The sequence below is a fragment of the Canis aureus genome, chromosome 17 (assembly GCF_053574225.1).
Source record: "Canis aureus isolate CA01 chromosome 17, VMU_Caureus_v.1.0, whole genome shotgun sequence".
Classification (NCBI taxonomy): Eukaryota; Metazoa; Chordata; class Mammalia; order Carnivora; family Canidae; genus Canis; species Canis aureus.
This window is the reverse complement of record NC_135627.1, coordinates 31,333,593-31,349,383: the sequence shown is the minus strand read 5'-3', so window position 1 is coordinate 31,349,383 and position 15,791 is coordinate 31,333,593. Positions and strand designations below refer to the sequence as shown.

The window sequence follows — 15,791 nt, the reverse complement described above, 5'->3', positions numbered from 1 at the left end:
TGGAATTCTTGGCAAGTAGAACAAAGAGCAAACTGAGAAACAGTAAAGTATAGAAGCTTTGAAAGAATAATATTAATCAAAACCCAAAAAGCTTGGAAATGAGATTATTAAACAATAAGAGAATCATAAAGAGAGTCACAAAGCTTAGGAAAGCCTTAGAAGAGGAAATAAAAGGAGAGGAATTGTATTCAGCAGTGAGGCTAAAACTACAAAAACAAACAAACAAAAACACACCTTAGAAATATTCAGATTTCTTTTCTTCCAGTAGGAAGGAAATCTGGAGATAAGGCTGGTATGGCACCCCCATTATGTCATCAAAAACCTAGGCTCTATTTTTCTCTTCCACCAGCCTTAGTAAGGGATTGTCATTCAAAATGAAAGTCATAAAACAAACAAACAAACAAACAAACAAACAAAAAACAAAATGAAAGTCATTCAAAGTTGTATATGTACTGATGCTCCAGCCCTTGTGTCTTTATTTCAGACTAAATATAGGGAATGAAGTGACAACTAGATCCATGGTAATTGAGTCTTCCCCATTTTAAAAGTTTTCCCAGAAGACCAAACCAACTTTTATTCACATCTCATTGACAAGATCTTGGTTATTCAAACACCTTCTCTGCAAGGGGATCTAGAAATGTCATTTTTTTTTTTTTTTTTATTGAGCACATTGCTGTCCTCCCCCAACAAATCAGACTAAAGAAGAAGTGGCAAAGGAACAAGTAACTAGCAGTGCTCAATTCTCAGTAAATGTCAACTCCTTTTTTAGTTGAGAAGTACGGATCAATGCCTGACAGAGAAGCAGGTAGCTATTCCAGAAAACCATTTAATTTTTGGTCTCGTGCTGAAAACCACAAATATATCACAGGTAAAGAAGCCTTTGAGCAGAGTAGGAAAATGAATGTGCAGTTGATTTAGACTCAGATGCTGAACTGGGTTTTTCTGCAGTCCCTGCCTGTGTTCATTTTATCTCATCCTTAGCTTCTTCCTTAGGCAATCGATCCTTAGTATCAGATTCCATATTTGAGAGTTTGTCTAAATGCTAACATTGATTTGCAACCCCAAAATTAATACTTGTGGTGATTCCATTAAGCCATTCACACACATGTACAAAGCAGCAAAAAATTCTAGTGTGCATGCTCACACTTGATTTTAATAAGGCTATCCTCTATCTTCTCGTTTCATCTCTCTCATACTATAAACAGATATTATCCACTTTGCCATCTATACTGCCATCTTTTTCTCATTTTTGTTAGTGTTTTGGGGTTTAAATGGCCCCAAGTACACTGAAGGGCTGCCTGGTGTTCCTAAGTGGACAAAGGCTGCCATGTACCTTACAGAGAAAGTACCTCTGGTAGATAAACTTCATTGAGGCATGACTTATAGTGTTGTTGGCCATGAGTTCAATGTTAATGAATCAACAATATATATTCAATAAAGTGTCTTTATAAACAGAAACACACGTAGAACAAGGTTATGGATTGCTTAGTTGATAAAAATGTTCTTACCAGAGGCTAGTAGAAACTAAATCCTGTATGTCCTTGAAATGGTTCAGTATTCACTAAATCAGTGTTGGTGGCACTGTTATAGGACACTAACTACCAAGAATAATGTGTATTGGCTATATATCTCTGCTTCTTTACCCCATAACTTTATAGAATGAAGCTTACAAAATCATTCTCGAGCCAGTCAGTAGACTTCACAGCAACATATTATGCTAAAGACTATTCAATATCCTACATAAATGCAAGGAACCTTGGGAACACAAGATTACCAAAACCTATCACTTACTCTTTAGAAACTTATAGTTTATGCCAGAGGCAAACATATACAGTTAGATGAAAAGTAGATTGTGCTTTTAATGCAATAAATATTTGCCTGTTTAATAAATTGGCAAGAATGGAGCTGGTACGTTCTTTTTAATTTCTCATTTAAAAATAAAAATTTAAAAATCTCATTAGCTAACTTTAACAAAAATCAGTTTCTCAAGGAGGTTCATACTATCGTAATTTATCTTTACAAGTAACAAAAGGACTCATTGTTTAGGACATACAATTCAAGCAATAGATTTCAATTTTTGGAATACTTCTGCAGGAGTATTTCAACAAAAACAAAATCTTTCATTAAGTTAAATTTTAGTTCTAATATTGTCTTAGATTTATTCAAAATCTTTATTATAAACATACATCATAACTCCTGAATATTTTCTTTTTAGCAGTAATATAATTCTTATTTATGACTTCCATTTGTTCCTACTTCCTTCTCATCCTTCCTACTATATCTTCCCCAGCACCAGAAGCTTGTATCACCTAATGATATGAATCTAGTTATTCCAGTTACCCTCCAATCATTTCAGATGAGGTTGCCCTTGGCAACTTAATCTTTTACGTAACTGGCAAAATGTCATAAGACGTCCTTGACTATGTGTCATAGTGAAGCACCTTAAATAGGACTCTGCATATAATGTTTGGAATGAATTTCAATTTTCAGCTCAGTCTCTAGCTGAACAAGGGAATTAAAATGTTTTTCTACATTTCTTCCATGATATTTTGAATTTAAATGAATCATTCTACTTTTTATTATATTATAACTGAAAGAAAATCTCCAAGCAAAGGATGATCCACTATTGCTGAATTTCAAAGAGAAATTGGAGTGGGATAAAAATTGCCCCCTAAGGAGTAAGTTTTGTTTTCTGAGATATGTTCTTATTAATGTCTCCTAACCACATCAGTGTCTGACTAGAGAGGGCATTGATACACCATTAATACTGTTTTTTATTTTACCTAGAGCATAGTTACCACTAAATAGGAATGACATCAGTAGAGTGAGGATATAAATTGTGACCAAATTAAATGCCTTATTTTGCCTTCATTGTTGGAGACACGAACCATATGGCCTCCATTCAAATGTCTAGATTGATAAAACAGAAGACTGCAGTTTCCTTCAGACTGAGTCTTATTGACACTTAAATGTATGAAAGAGTTCTCAGAGTTTACAACAGAAACACAACGACAAAGGATTCTAACACTGAGCTTTCCCTTAGCTAACCAGCTCTGGTTTTGAAGCATGAGTGTGAACTAAACTTTCTTCCAATTGAATCACAACAATTGGTTCTCTGTTTTTGAAAGAGTACAATAACGCCTCCATTGTTTAGCATTATCTGAACCACATATTTCTTCCATCTCTCTCTCTTCTTCAGTGGCCAAATTTCTAGCCACTGATGCTTCTTCTATGAGCTAGTTTGCATGATTAAATTCTCTAAATTATTCATTTCAATGTTTTTGCTTCAAAATATCCTGTACTTTCTGTTATTTTTTAGAGCAGAATGTGAGGAATATGCTTGGGCCTCTAGGAATATAATGATTATGTGACACTGAAAGGCAAAATTATCCCCAGCCTTTCAACACACTAATAACACATTTAGTATCTCTGCTCCTTTTCTGCAGAGTTGAGAGTGGGAGACATTGTGCAGAGGAATTGGAGACCCATAGATCTCACAGAAAATGTATTTCACAATGGAACACTGACTTTATTCATTAGCCCAACTGTTTGAAAAGTACTTTTCCAGGCCCTCTTACATGACAAATCGAGGGCAAGGAGGGTAAGTTACAAAGAAGGAAAACATGATCCTAGTTATTAGAAAAACTAAATGTACAGTAGGAGAATCATAGAAGCAACAAGTTAGGAATAGAAGGAAATGTCAAATGAAGGTTTGAATCTAGAATTGTGGGAGGAGACACTGGTTTTAAATGCTATCCTCCTGGCCCTCGGGGAGAAGGTCAGTGGAGGATGGAAGATACATCAATGAAACAGAAAATCAGCTGTGTGTTTCCTTCATCTCTACCTCATCTTTAGGTGCCAAGCTTCTAGCCACTGGTGACTGTTCTATTGCCTCCTCTTCTGTTTTCCCATTTTTCTTCAGTTTCTTTTATTTTTCACCTGGTTAATGAGTCTCTGTAAACAAGTTTCTTTTTCTTTGTAGATCTGCCTACACAATGAAAATCTGAATTTGTCAGAGTCTTTGAAGGCCAACAGAAGAGCTTCTTTCTTCCCATGACAGAGCAACAGGGACAGTCTTAAGCATATTGAGTTATTGTCACATACCCAGAGTTTTGTTTCCTCACATTGAACAAAAAATGTCTAGTTTTAGTACTCTTTGAGTGTTTGACTTTGCAGGGAATTGTCTTATGGGTAACTGTATTACTGTTAACTTTCTATTTTAAAAAAGAAAGAAAAGAAGGTATTTTTTAAACTTAACAGTAAAGGTAGTTGTACTTTAAACCTGCAAGAACAGCTAGTTCACAGTCAAATCTTGGCACTTTTTTACTTATAAAAATTACTTTTTCAAAGATTAAAATTATATATGTATTTTTCAAATATTTTAACAGCCATGTAGTAAGAAAAAGTTCACTCATGATGCCATTGTTAAAATTCAAGCATTTTTATTTCAGTCTTTGTGTGTCTGTGTGTAGTCCTGTGATTAGCTAGCTGTGCAGTGCATTTTTATGTAATTGGAATTAAACTACCAACATTTTGTATTTTGCTCTTTTAATAAACTACATGTTAAAGGTGTACAATTGAGATGTTCTGACAGATACATTGGTAAACCCTCACCACAATCAAGATAATGAACATATGCAGCACTTCCCCAAATTCCTCAAGGCCTTTTATTATCCCTCCTGCCTAAACTTCTACCCTTCTACCATTACAAGGCAACAACTGACCTGCTTTCTGTCACTACAACTTATCTTGCATTTTCTAGAGTCTAGTATAAATAGGATCATGCACTCTGCTATAAATAGAACGTGCACTCTGCTATAAATAGGACGTGCACTCTGTATTCTTTGGGTGGGTGGTGGGTCTGGTTTCTTTCACTCAGGCATTCTAGTAAGTACATAGTATTATCTTATTATTGCTTTCATTTGAATTTCCCTAATGGCCAAAGGTCTTGAGCATGTCCTTTTATTATCATTGATCTATCATTTTGAATGAAATGTCTAGGCAAATTGTCCATTTTGCAAATGTGTTGTTTTCTTATTATTGAGTTTTGAAAGTGATGTGGAGCCACAAAGTGAACAGCCAAGAAAGAATTCTTGAGACTTTTTGGTGCAAAAAAAGGTGTTTTTATTATAGCATGAGGACAAGACCCATTGGCAGAAAGAGTTGCACTGTGATTGTGAGGTGTGACATATATTTTTAAGTTGAAGTGGGATAAAGATAATAGAAGTCTCTAAAGAGATTTCCACATGTTAAAGAAGACTTACAGGATCCTGGAGGTCTGGTTAGTGTCAAGGTAAGTTTGCTTTTTGTCTCTAGCAAAACATCAACATTAAGGCAACCATGAGTTCCTTGAGAAATGTCACACACTGCATCTCTCTGGGATCCAATGGACTGCAAGTTGTAAGGTAATTTTATCTCTATTTCTCTTGCATTTGTTTTCCTCATCAGAAAGTTCTTTTTCTATTTCGAATACAATTTTCTTCCAGACATTTGATTTGCAAATATTTTCTCCAAGTATGTAGTTTATTTTTTCATTATCTGAACAGAGTCTTAAAAAAAAAAAACCCAGAAGTTCCTAATTTTGATGAAGTCCAATTTAGCAGTTTTTTTTTCATTTATAGATAATGTCTTAGGTGTCGTAACTAAGAAATCTTTGTCTAAGCCAAGGTCAAATTTTCTCTCCTATGTTTTCTTCTAAAAGTTTTATAGTTTTAGACTTTCAGTCTATGATCCATTTGGTGTTAATTTTAGCATATGGTACAAGATGTGGATTGAATCTTTCTCCTTGTGTTTTTGCATAAGGATATACAATTGTTATAGTACTATTTGTTGAAAGATTATCTTTTCCCCCACTAAGTTTCCTTTGCACTTTTGCTCACAACAGTTTTGTCCATAGTATGTAACATATTTTTCAGCTCTATATTCTACTTGTTTGATCTATTTCTCTGTTTTGATGCAATCACCACTTAATATGTGTACTTAAAAAGATTATTGATATTGCTGGTTGTAAGTCTATAGTCTTACCATTTATCCTTAAAAACATGACTCCCATATGTTTTTGTTTTGTGCTGGACTCAGCCTCCTGATAGAAAATACTATCGCTATAAATGCCTGGAGGCACTTATCTGAGCCCCTGTGAACTTCACACAGACATATCCCCTTTCAGAACTATTACAACCGCATCACCCCTTGTGGTTTATATTTTGACTGCAAGATGACCTTCAGGAATAATTGTTAGGAAACATTGAAGAAAAAAGAGTTTGAGATACCTGGGTGGCTCAGTGGTTGGGTGCCAGCCTTCTGCTCAGGTTGTGATCCCAGGATCCAGAATCGAGTCCCACATTAGGCTCCCTGTGAGGAGCCTGCTTCTCTCTCTGCCTATGTCTCTGTCCCTCTCTGTCTATGTCTCTCAAGAATAAATAAATAAATAAATAAATAAATCTTAAAAAAAAAAGAAAAAGAAAAAAAAAGAGTTTATTACTTATAAGCTCTGGACCATACAAAGCATGCCAATGGGACACACAGCAAGGTAGCCCATAGAGAGAGAAAGGGTTCACACTAGGCCTAGGGTTCTTTACATTGAAGTGGAGAGTCGGTTTCCAGGGCTCACTCATTACTGGCAAATTTAAAACATAAGAACACAATATTAAAAAGGCGTTTGTGATGAGCACTGGGAGTTGAATGTAAGTGATGAATTACTGAATTCTACTCCAGAAACTAATATTGCACTGTATATTAACTAATAAAATTTAAAGTAAAAAAAATTAAAAAATAAAATATAAGCACATATTTGAAGTGTGAGAAAAGAAAAAAACAAATGGTCAGTTATTGAAATCAACCAAGATCTCAAAAACAAAGGAGCCTCAGTGGGGTAAGGAAGCCTGGCTCTTTATCTAATTATGATTGGCAACTTGTTAATTCCACATAGACTCTGTTGAAGCAGATGCCTCTTTGAAATGGATTCCTCTTTGAAGTGATTGCCTCCACAATCAAAGCTTAAGTCAGGCACTTGCATTACAAAGGAAGCCAACTATCAGGTTTTATAACCACAGTTATTTTGTTTTTCCTCATTTTTTGCCTTTTTTGGCTGAATTTAGTATATTTTATGATCCCTTATTATTATATTTGTTGGCTCACCTAGGTATAAATATTTTGGATGTTATTTGTTGGTTAATTACTTTTTGTTTACAGTATATTTATTTTCACTGTCTACCCTCCAGATCATATACCATTGCACATATAGTATAAGAACCTTACAAAAATACATTTCCATTTCGTGTCTTCAAGCCTGTATAATATTCTTATCAGACATTTTATAGCTATGTGTTATAAAACCTCATACTACCTTATCATCTTTTAGCAATTAAAATTTTTTAAGATTTAAAAAAGAAAAATTTTAAATTTTAATTTTACTTATTGCCACATTTGCTGCTCTTTCTTCCTTTGTAGAGATCCATATTTCCACCTGATATACTTTGTCTTCTGTGTGACTTCCTTTAACATTATTTGCAGCACATTTCAGTTGGTGATGACTTCTTTAGGTTTTACTGTTTGAGTACATATTTTGTCTTTGCTTCTGAAAGATATTTTTGCTGGGTGTGAAACTCAAGGTTTACAGGGATTTTTTTTTTTTTTTTTTTTTTTTTTGCAATAAGATGTTACCTCTCTGTTTCCAAATAGAAATTTGCTATCACCATATTTACCCACACTGTACCTACTGTTTATTTCGTTTCACTGTTTTAAAGTGTTTTCTCTTTAACTCACTGGTCTTAAGCAATTCGATGATTATGTAGCTTAGTTTCTTCATCTTTCTTGTGCTTAGGATTCATAGATCCTTGGATCTGTACATTCACAGCTTTAATTGAATTTGGAGAATATTCAGTGTTTATTTCTTTGAATATATTTCCTCTATCTGTCCTTTCTCTTCTTTTAGGACTCCACTTACATATGTATTTAACTTCTCAAATTTCTTCCACATTTCATTGATCATGTTTAAATTTTTTTCAGTTTTTTTCTCACTGAGCTTCATTTTAGTTTCTTTTACTGTATCTTCAAGTTCATTAATATTTTCTTCTGTAGTATCTAATATGTCACTTATCCTGGGCAGTGTATTTTTTTCACATAAAACATAGTTTTCATCTCTACAAGTTCAATTTGGGTCATTTCATAAAATATATATTTTACATATTTCCACAGAATAAGTTCAATCTTCTTTCTTGAACATATGGAATATAGTAATAATAAGTATTTTGATATTTTTATTTACTAATATTCTCCTGTGTGTCATTTCTGGATCCATTTCAATTGATTGGTTTCTCTTCCTATTATGAGTTCCATTACCTGCATATTTGAATGCCCAGTAATGTCTTTTATTTATGTGTTTGTTTGCTTGTTTAAATTCCAGTATAATTAATATACAGTGTTATATTAGTTTCAGATGTACAATTTAGTAATTCAACAATTATATACATTACTTAGTGCTCATTACAAGAAGTGTACTCTTAATCCCCTTCATGTATTTCACCTATCCCCCCTCTTCTCTGGTAACCATCAATTTGTTCTCTATGATTAAGAATCTATTTTCTTGTTCATCTCCTTTTTTTGTTCATTTGTTTTGTTTCTTAAATTCCACATTTACATGAAATACTGAGATATTTGTCTTTCTCTGACTTATTTCACTTAGTATTATATCCTCTAGATCCAACCATGTTGCTGCAAATGACTAGGTTTTTTTTTGACTGAGTAGTATTCCCTTCTATATGTATACCACCTCATCTTTATCCATTCATGTGTGTTCATCTATGGATAAACGCTTGGGATGCTTCTATATCTTGGCTATTGTAAATAATGATGCTATAAACGTAGGGGTGTATATAGCTTTTCAAATTAGTATTGTCATTTTCTTTGGGAAAACATGCAGTAGTACAATTACTGGATTCTATGGTAATTCTATTTTTAATTTTCTGAGGAACCTCCATACTGTTATCAAAAGTGGTTGCACCAGTTTGCATTCCCACCAACAGTACATGAGGGTTCCATTTTTTCCACTTCCTTGCCAACATTTGTTGTTTCTTGTGTTTTTATTTTAGCTATTCAACTGCTAAGAGGTGATAGCTCATTGTGAATTTGATTTGCATTTTTCTGATGATGAGTGATGTTGAGCATCTTTTCACATGTTTGCTGGCCATCTGTATGTCTTCTTTAGAGAAATGTCTTCATGTTTTCTGCCCATTCCTTAATTGGATTATTCTTTTTTGGTGTTGACTTGTATAAGTTCTTCATATATTTTGGATGCTATATATTTTGGATGCTTCATATATTTTGGATCCTGTGTCTCTAGCAGTTTTTTTTAAAGATTTTATTTATCTATTCATGGGAGACACAGAGAGAGAGAGAGAGGCAGAGACACAGGCAGAGGGAGAAACAGGTTCCATGCAGGGAGCCCGACGTGGAACTCGATCCCAGGTCTCCAGGATCACACCCTGGGCTGAAGATTGCGCTAAACTTCTGAGCCACCTGGGCTGCCCTGTCTTTTAGTTTTGTTGATAGTTTGCTGTGAAGGAGATTATATTTTGATATAGTCTCTATGGTTTATTTTAACTTTTGTTTCCCTTGCTACAGGAGCTATATGTGAAAAAAAAAAAAATGTTGCTAGAGCTGAAGGAAGAGAAATTCCTGCCTGTGCTCTCTTCCAGGATTTTTATGGTTGCAGGTTTCACATTTAGGTCTTTAATCCATTTGGAGTCTATTTTTATGTATGGTGTAAAAAAATGGTCCAGTTTCATTCTTTTGCATGTAGGTATCCAGTGATCCCAACACCATTTGTTAAAGAGATTGTCTTTTCCCCGTTGCATATTTTTGCCTCCTTCATCAAAGATTAATGGGCCAAAGTTTTCTTCTGGGGTCTCTATTCTGTTCCATTCATCTGTATGTCTATTTTGTGCATCGGTTTTGATTAGTACAGCTTTGTACTATATCTTAAAATCTAGGATTGTGATGCGTCCAGCTTTACTTTTCTTTTTCAAGATTGCTTTGGCTATTCAAATTCTTTTGTGGTTCCATACACATTTTAGGATTATTTGTTCTAGTTTTGTGAAAAAAGGCTGTATTGGTATTTTGATCAAGATTACATTAAATCTAAAGATGGTTATAGGAGTCTATAACAATTGCTAAATGTCGATAGAATGGACATTTTAACAATATTGTTCTTCCAATCCATGAGTGTGGACTATCTTTCCACTTGTTTCTGTCATCTTCAGGTTTATTTATCAATGTTTTATGTTTTCAAAGTACAAATCTTTCACCTCCTTGGTTAAGTTTATTCCTAGGTATTTTATTTTTTTTGGTACAATTATAAATGAGATTTTTTTTTGTTTTTCAAAAAAGTGATTTTCATGTTTTTTTAGGTAATCTCCATATGCAAGGTGTGGCTCAAACTCACAACTTCAAGATCAAGAGTTTCATATTCTCCTGACTGAGCCAGGTAAGCATCCTGGAATTGTTTTCTTAATTTCTCTATTACTTCATTGTTAGTGTATATAAATGCAATAGACCTCTATATGTTGACTCTGTGTCCTGAGATGTCACTGAATTCATTTATCAACAATAGTAGTTTTTTGGTGGACTCCTTAGGGTTTTATATATATATATAGTATCATGTCATCTGCAAATACTGAAAGTTTTACTTCTTCCTTATCAATTTGGATACCAATTATTTCTTTTTGTTGTCTGATTGCGATTGTTAAAACTTCTAGTACTATGCTGAATAAAAGTGGTGAGAGTGGGCATCCTTTCAGTTTTTCATTATTGAGCATAATGTTAACTATGGGTTTTTCATATTATGTTGAGTGATGTATGTTCCCTCTAAACCTACTTTGCTGCATGTTTTTTTATTATGAATGGGTATTGTATTTGTCAAATGATATTTCTGCATCTATTGAAATGTGCATATGGTTTTTAACCTTTTTTATTAATGTGATATATCACATAGATTGACTTATATTGACAAATATTTCAAATCATCCTTGCATGCCAGGAATAAATCACACCTGATTCTTGTGAATGATTTTTTAATGTTTTTTTGGATTCAGCTTGTTAATATTTTTGTCAGGATTTTTAATTTTTTTAATTTGAGATTTTTCTTGCTTCTTGAAGTAGCCCTATATTACTATAAACTTTCTTCTTAGAATAGCTTCTAGGGCATCCCAAATATTTTAGATTATTTTGTTTTTATTTTCATTTGTCTCCTTGCATTTTTTTATGTCCTCTTTGATTTCTTGGTTGACTATTGTTTAGTTGGGTGTATTATTTAATCTCCACTTATTTGTATTCTTTCCAGATTTTTTCTTATGGGTGATTTCTAGTGCTCAGAAAATATGCATAGTATGACTCCTACCATATTGATATAGCCTCCTCTCTATGATTAACTGTGGGAAGTCTGTCCTACTGTCTTCAGTTTGTCTTCTGGGTTATGTACACTGATTTGGTTTTATCAAGTTGTATCCATGGATGAGGTAAGCCCAAGATCCTCCTACTCTACCATCTTCCCCAGAAGTCCTCCAATGCCTAAGAATTTCTGATTAAATATCAGACATTGTTTACTCTTGTAAAGAGTTTTTGGCATTTCTCTCAGTATTCGTATGTTTAGTTTTTGTACACTATCAACTTACTTACTCAGTTTGATATTTCAGTAATAATTTAGGGGCCAGTAATAATTTAGTATAAAGTTAATTTTTTCCCACTATTAAGACTAGACATTTCTAAAGTACTCTAATTGATGATCAATGAAGTCTAAATATTTCAAAGCTTTCTGAGAACAGATACTAGTCCTCATCCTATCCAGTCTGAGTACTATGTTTTTATATGGTTCTTTTCTTCAGGTACTAGAAGAGTCCTTGCATGCATGAGCTAATCAGAACTCAAATGAACATTGAAAGGGACCATCTGTAAGTCTTAGTATTGACTCTCTGTGCAACTTTTCCTCGATGGTACTCTATACTGCACACACTATCTGTCTGACTTCCTGAAACTCCCAGTTTGGGTTCCTCAACTTGAAGAAACCTGTAGGTTTAGCCTGAATTTTGTTTTCCTAAACCATAGCTTGAAAACCTTCTCCAGGTAGCAAGTTGGGGAAAAGCATAAGGCTTACCTCATTTGCTTCCTACCTTTCAGGGATCGTCATTTTTCATAACCTGCTATTCTGTAACTTATCACTGTACATATGCTTTCTCAGGCATTTTAGTTGTTTTAGGCAGCAAAGTAAATCCAGACCATGTTATTCTATCTTGAACAAAATATGAGTCTCAGTGGTTTTTTTTTAACTTTGTATTATGGAATAAAATAAAAATTATTCGAAAACTTTTAAAATCTATTTATAATATTTTACTGTGTGGATGCAGCATAGTTGTAAAAATTTTCCAATACAAATAATCTATGGACTTTCTTTTTGCTCTTTTTTGGCATAGAATTGTGTATCTAGATTGTTTTCATAGAAATAGAGTAACTAAGTCCAAAAAATTGAACATTGTATTAGTTTCCTATGGCTGCTTTAACAAAGTACCACAAACTGCATGGCTTAAATAATATATTTTATCATTTCACAGTTCTAGATGCTGGAATTCTGAAATCAAGGTTTCAGCAAGATTGGTTCTTTCCGAGAGATATGAAGGAAAATCTTTTCCATGAGTCTCTTCTAGCTTCTAGTGATTTGCTGACAATCTTTGGTATACTTTGATTTCTGTCTTCTGACCTTCATATGGCATCTTCCCTAGGTAAGTGCTTGTGTCCAAGTTTCCCCTTTTATAAAGACATCAGTCATATTGACCTAAGGGTCCATCATACTCCATATGATTTTATCTTAACTAATTATCTCTGCAACAATTCTACTTTTAAGTAAGTTCACTTTCTGAAGAACAAGAAATTAGGGTTTCAACATAGGTATTTTGGTAGGACACAATTCAAACCATAAAAAAGACATATTTAAACCCTATTATATTACTTCCAAATTGATTCTAGAAGGGTTATAACAACAAATTATATATTAAATATACTTTTTTTGCACAAGAATTTAAGCAACTTGCAAAAGAATTGAAGAATTGAGAAAAGTAATTTTCACAATGTAAAGTATTGTAAATCAGCAGTGTATTGCTATATAGGTTCATTCTTCTATAAGTATTTTATAAGCTTCAGAAAATATTATAGCACTTTGCCACTCCCCTTCTTTGAACTCTTTAGCCTCCCTGTGGTTCCACTCTAAATTAGAAGTGTTTTCAATTGTCTATTGACGTCTCTTTCAAGTGAACTTTCTTTAGCTTATTTAATTTGTCTCTTTTTTTCAACTTGTTTTTACAGGTAAATGTTGAAAAAGAATGTGTGCCTGTCCTGAAAGAAAATGAACTCTATCAGCAAATATAGTGTGGCTTTCCTAAATTGAATTGAACTAGATCAGCAAGTGTTATTTTTAAGAGTATTTGTCCTAATGTCCATGAAATATTAGCAAACAATGGAAGTTAGATTAATTCCAACAACTGCATATTCACCGAATACCCCCCACTCTCATTTCTGTAGGTGTACAGGGTTCAAGTAAACCTGAACTAAAATTTAGAATACCTGAATTTCCACAATTTTCTGGTGAAATGAGTAGTCAAGAATTGATTTGCATGAAGCTTGAAACTGATATGAATGAAAGTATCAGTCCTGGTACTGGTGGTGAGAAGATAAGGAGTGAGGATGACAAAATGATAATTTTCTCAGATATGGTCTTCCCACATCCTCTTTCACTTCAACCCTTACAATAAATTGTCAGTGTATTAATGCTAGTGTTATCCGATTACTAAGACTAAGGAAAATAGGATTACCAAAATAACCAAAAATAATTCAGATTATTCATTTAACAATATTTAATAACTACTCTATACCCCAGACTGTGCTAAGTATTAAATATACGGTGGTAAAAAAAAAAGAGTCTGGGTTTCCCTGAATCTTAAAATCTAGTCAAGAGAGAAACAGTAGGAAAAAAGAAAAAAAAAAAAAGACTTAGATATACTAATTACTAATGAAAATAATAATGATTTATATAAAAACAGAAGCAACTTAATTCAGATTGGAAGATATGGTAAGGGTCACTTCAAGAAGTAAACTTCATGCTAGTATTTGAAGACTGAGTAAGCATTTGCCAGGAATAAGTGGAAGGAAGGATCTTTCAGAGAATAGGAAGGAATAAAGACATTGACTTAAGAAAAAATTTAATGTATTCAAATAATTAAAAGGCAACATGGCTGGAATAGAATGATCAGGACTAATGAGACCATGTTGATGAAAAAGGCCAGGGTATGATAATGTAGGACATTGCTCAGGCATGTTTACAATTTGGGGTTTCATTCTAAACTACTACAATGGCTAGTAATTTTAAAAAGTGTATAAAATAAGTGTAGGACATGGCTAACTTAACTGTTAGAAGAGAATTGGTTGATGACAAAAGAGGAAACAGTAAGTCAAAGCAAGAGAGTGGTGGCAATTGGTATCACACAGAGTATATAGATAACATATATACTTTTGAAGAAGCACTGGAATCATCAGGGAAAAGAAGAGCCATTTTTTATTTGATGCAACAAGTGAAGAGAGGCAAAGAGAAATTTCAGAGATCCTCTAGTTCTCTGGCTCAAGGCACTAGGTTGTTTGATGCTAATTACCTATGATAAAGGAACCAGTGTAAGGTGAAGATTGACTCAAAGATGGAGAGTTCAGTTTTAGATATGTTAAGGAACTGAAGTTGCCTGTTTGATATTCATGAGATGTCGAGGAGAAAGTGACTAAAGGTCTAGAGATTCTAAGAGTGGCTTGAAATGGGAGCACAAATTTGAGAGTCGCCACCACAGAAATGTTATTGAAGACCAAGGAGACAGATAGGATCACCTAGTGAGAAAATCTAGTACAAAAACTGAAGACAGGGATCCCTGGGTGGCGCAGCGGTTTGGCGCCTGCCTTTGGCCCAGGGCGTGATCCTGGGGACCCGGGATCGAATCCCACATTGGGCTCCCGGTGCATGGAGCCTGCTTCTCCCTCTGCCTGTGTCTCTGTGCCTCTCTCTCTCTCTGTGACTATCATAAATAAATAAAAAATTAAAAAAAAAAAGAAATTAAAAAAAAAAAAACTGAAGACAGTCCAAGGCCAACCTCTGTAGAACTCCAAAATTTAATGAATGTATGGAGCACGAAGCAACTGCAGAGGAGCATTTCAGAGGTCAGAAGACAATAGTTAAGAAAATGTGGTGTCTAGACAACAAGAAAAAAGAGATATAGTGTGCTAATGGCTAAAAGGCCATTGCATTTTGGTACACAGAGGCTTCTGTGGCTTTAGAAAGAGCTGTATTTTTGAAAAGTAGGGGGAGAATCCCTAATGATATGAATTAAGAAGGGAAAAGTAAGTAGGAAGGTAGAAACAGTATAGCAGATGATGCTTATGAGACTCTGTGTTATACAGGGAAGAAACAAAAAAGTAGAGCAGGTATATATATACAATGGAATACTACTCAGTGACCAAAAGAAAGAAATCTTGCCATTTACAACAATATGGATGGAACTAGAGCGTATTATGCTAAGTGAAATAAGTCAATCAGAGAAAGATAATTATCATATGGTCTCACTCATATGTGGAATTTAAGAAACAAAACAGAAGATCATAAGGGAAGAGAAGAACAAATAAAACAAGACAAAATCAGAGAGAGAGACAAACGGTAAGAGACTCTTAATCATAGAAAACAAATTGAGGGTCACTGGAGGGGAGGAGGGGAA

At 34.0% G+C, this 15,791-nt stretch overlaps 1 long non-coding RNA gene across 1 annotated transcript; it reads left to right on the top strand.

Moving 5' to 3' along the window:
• Positions 1-4,854: 4,854 nt before the first annotated feature.
• On the top strand, positions 4,855-14,942 carry LOC144287508 (uncharacterized). The gene is made up of 6 exons (XR_013355293.1): positions 4,855-4,887; positions 10,407-10,483; positions 11,339-11,513; positions 11,880-11,945; positions 12,603-12,770; positions 13,351-14,942. It is a non-coding gene; the product is annotated as an uncharacterized LOC144287508 (long non-coding RNA).
• Positions 14,943-15,791: the final 849 nt, after the last annotated feature.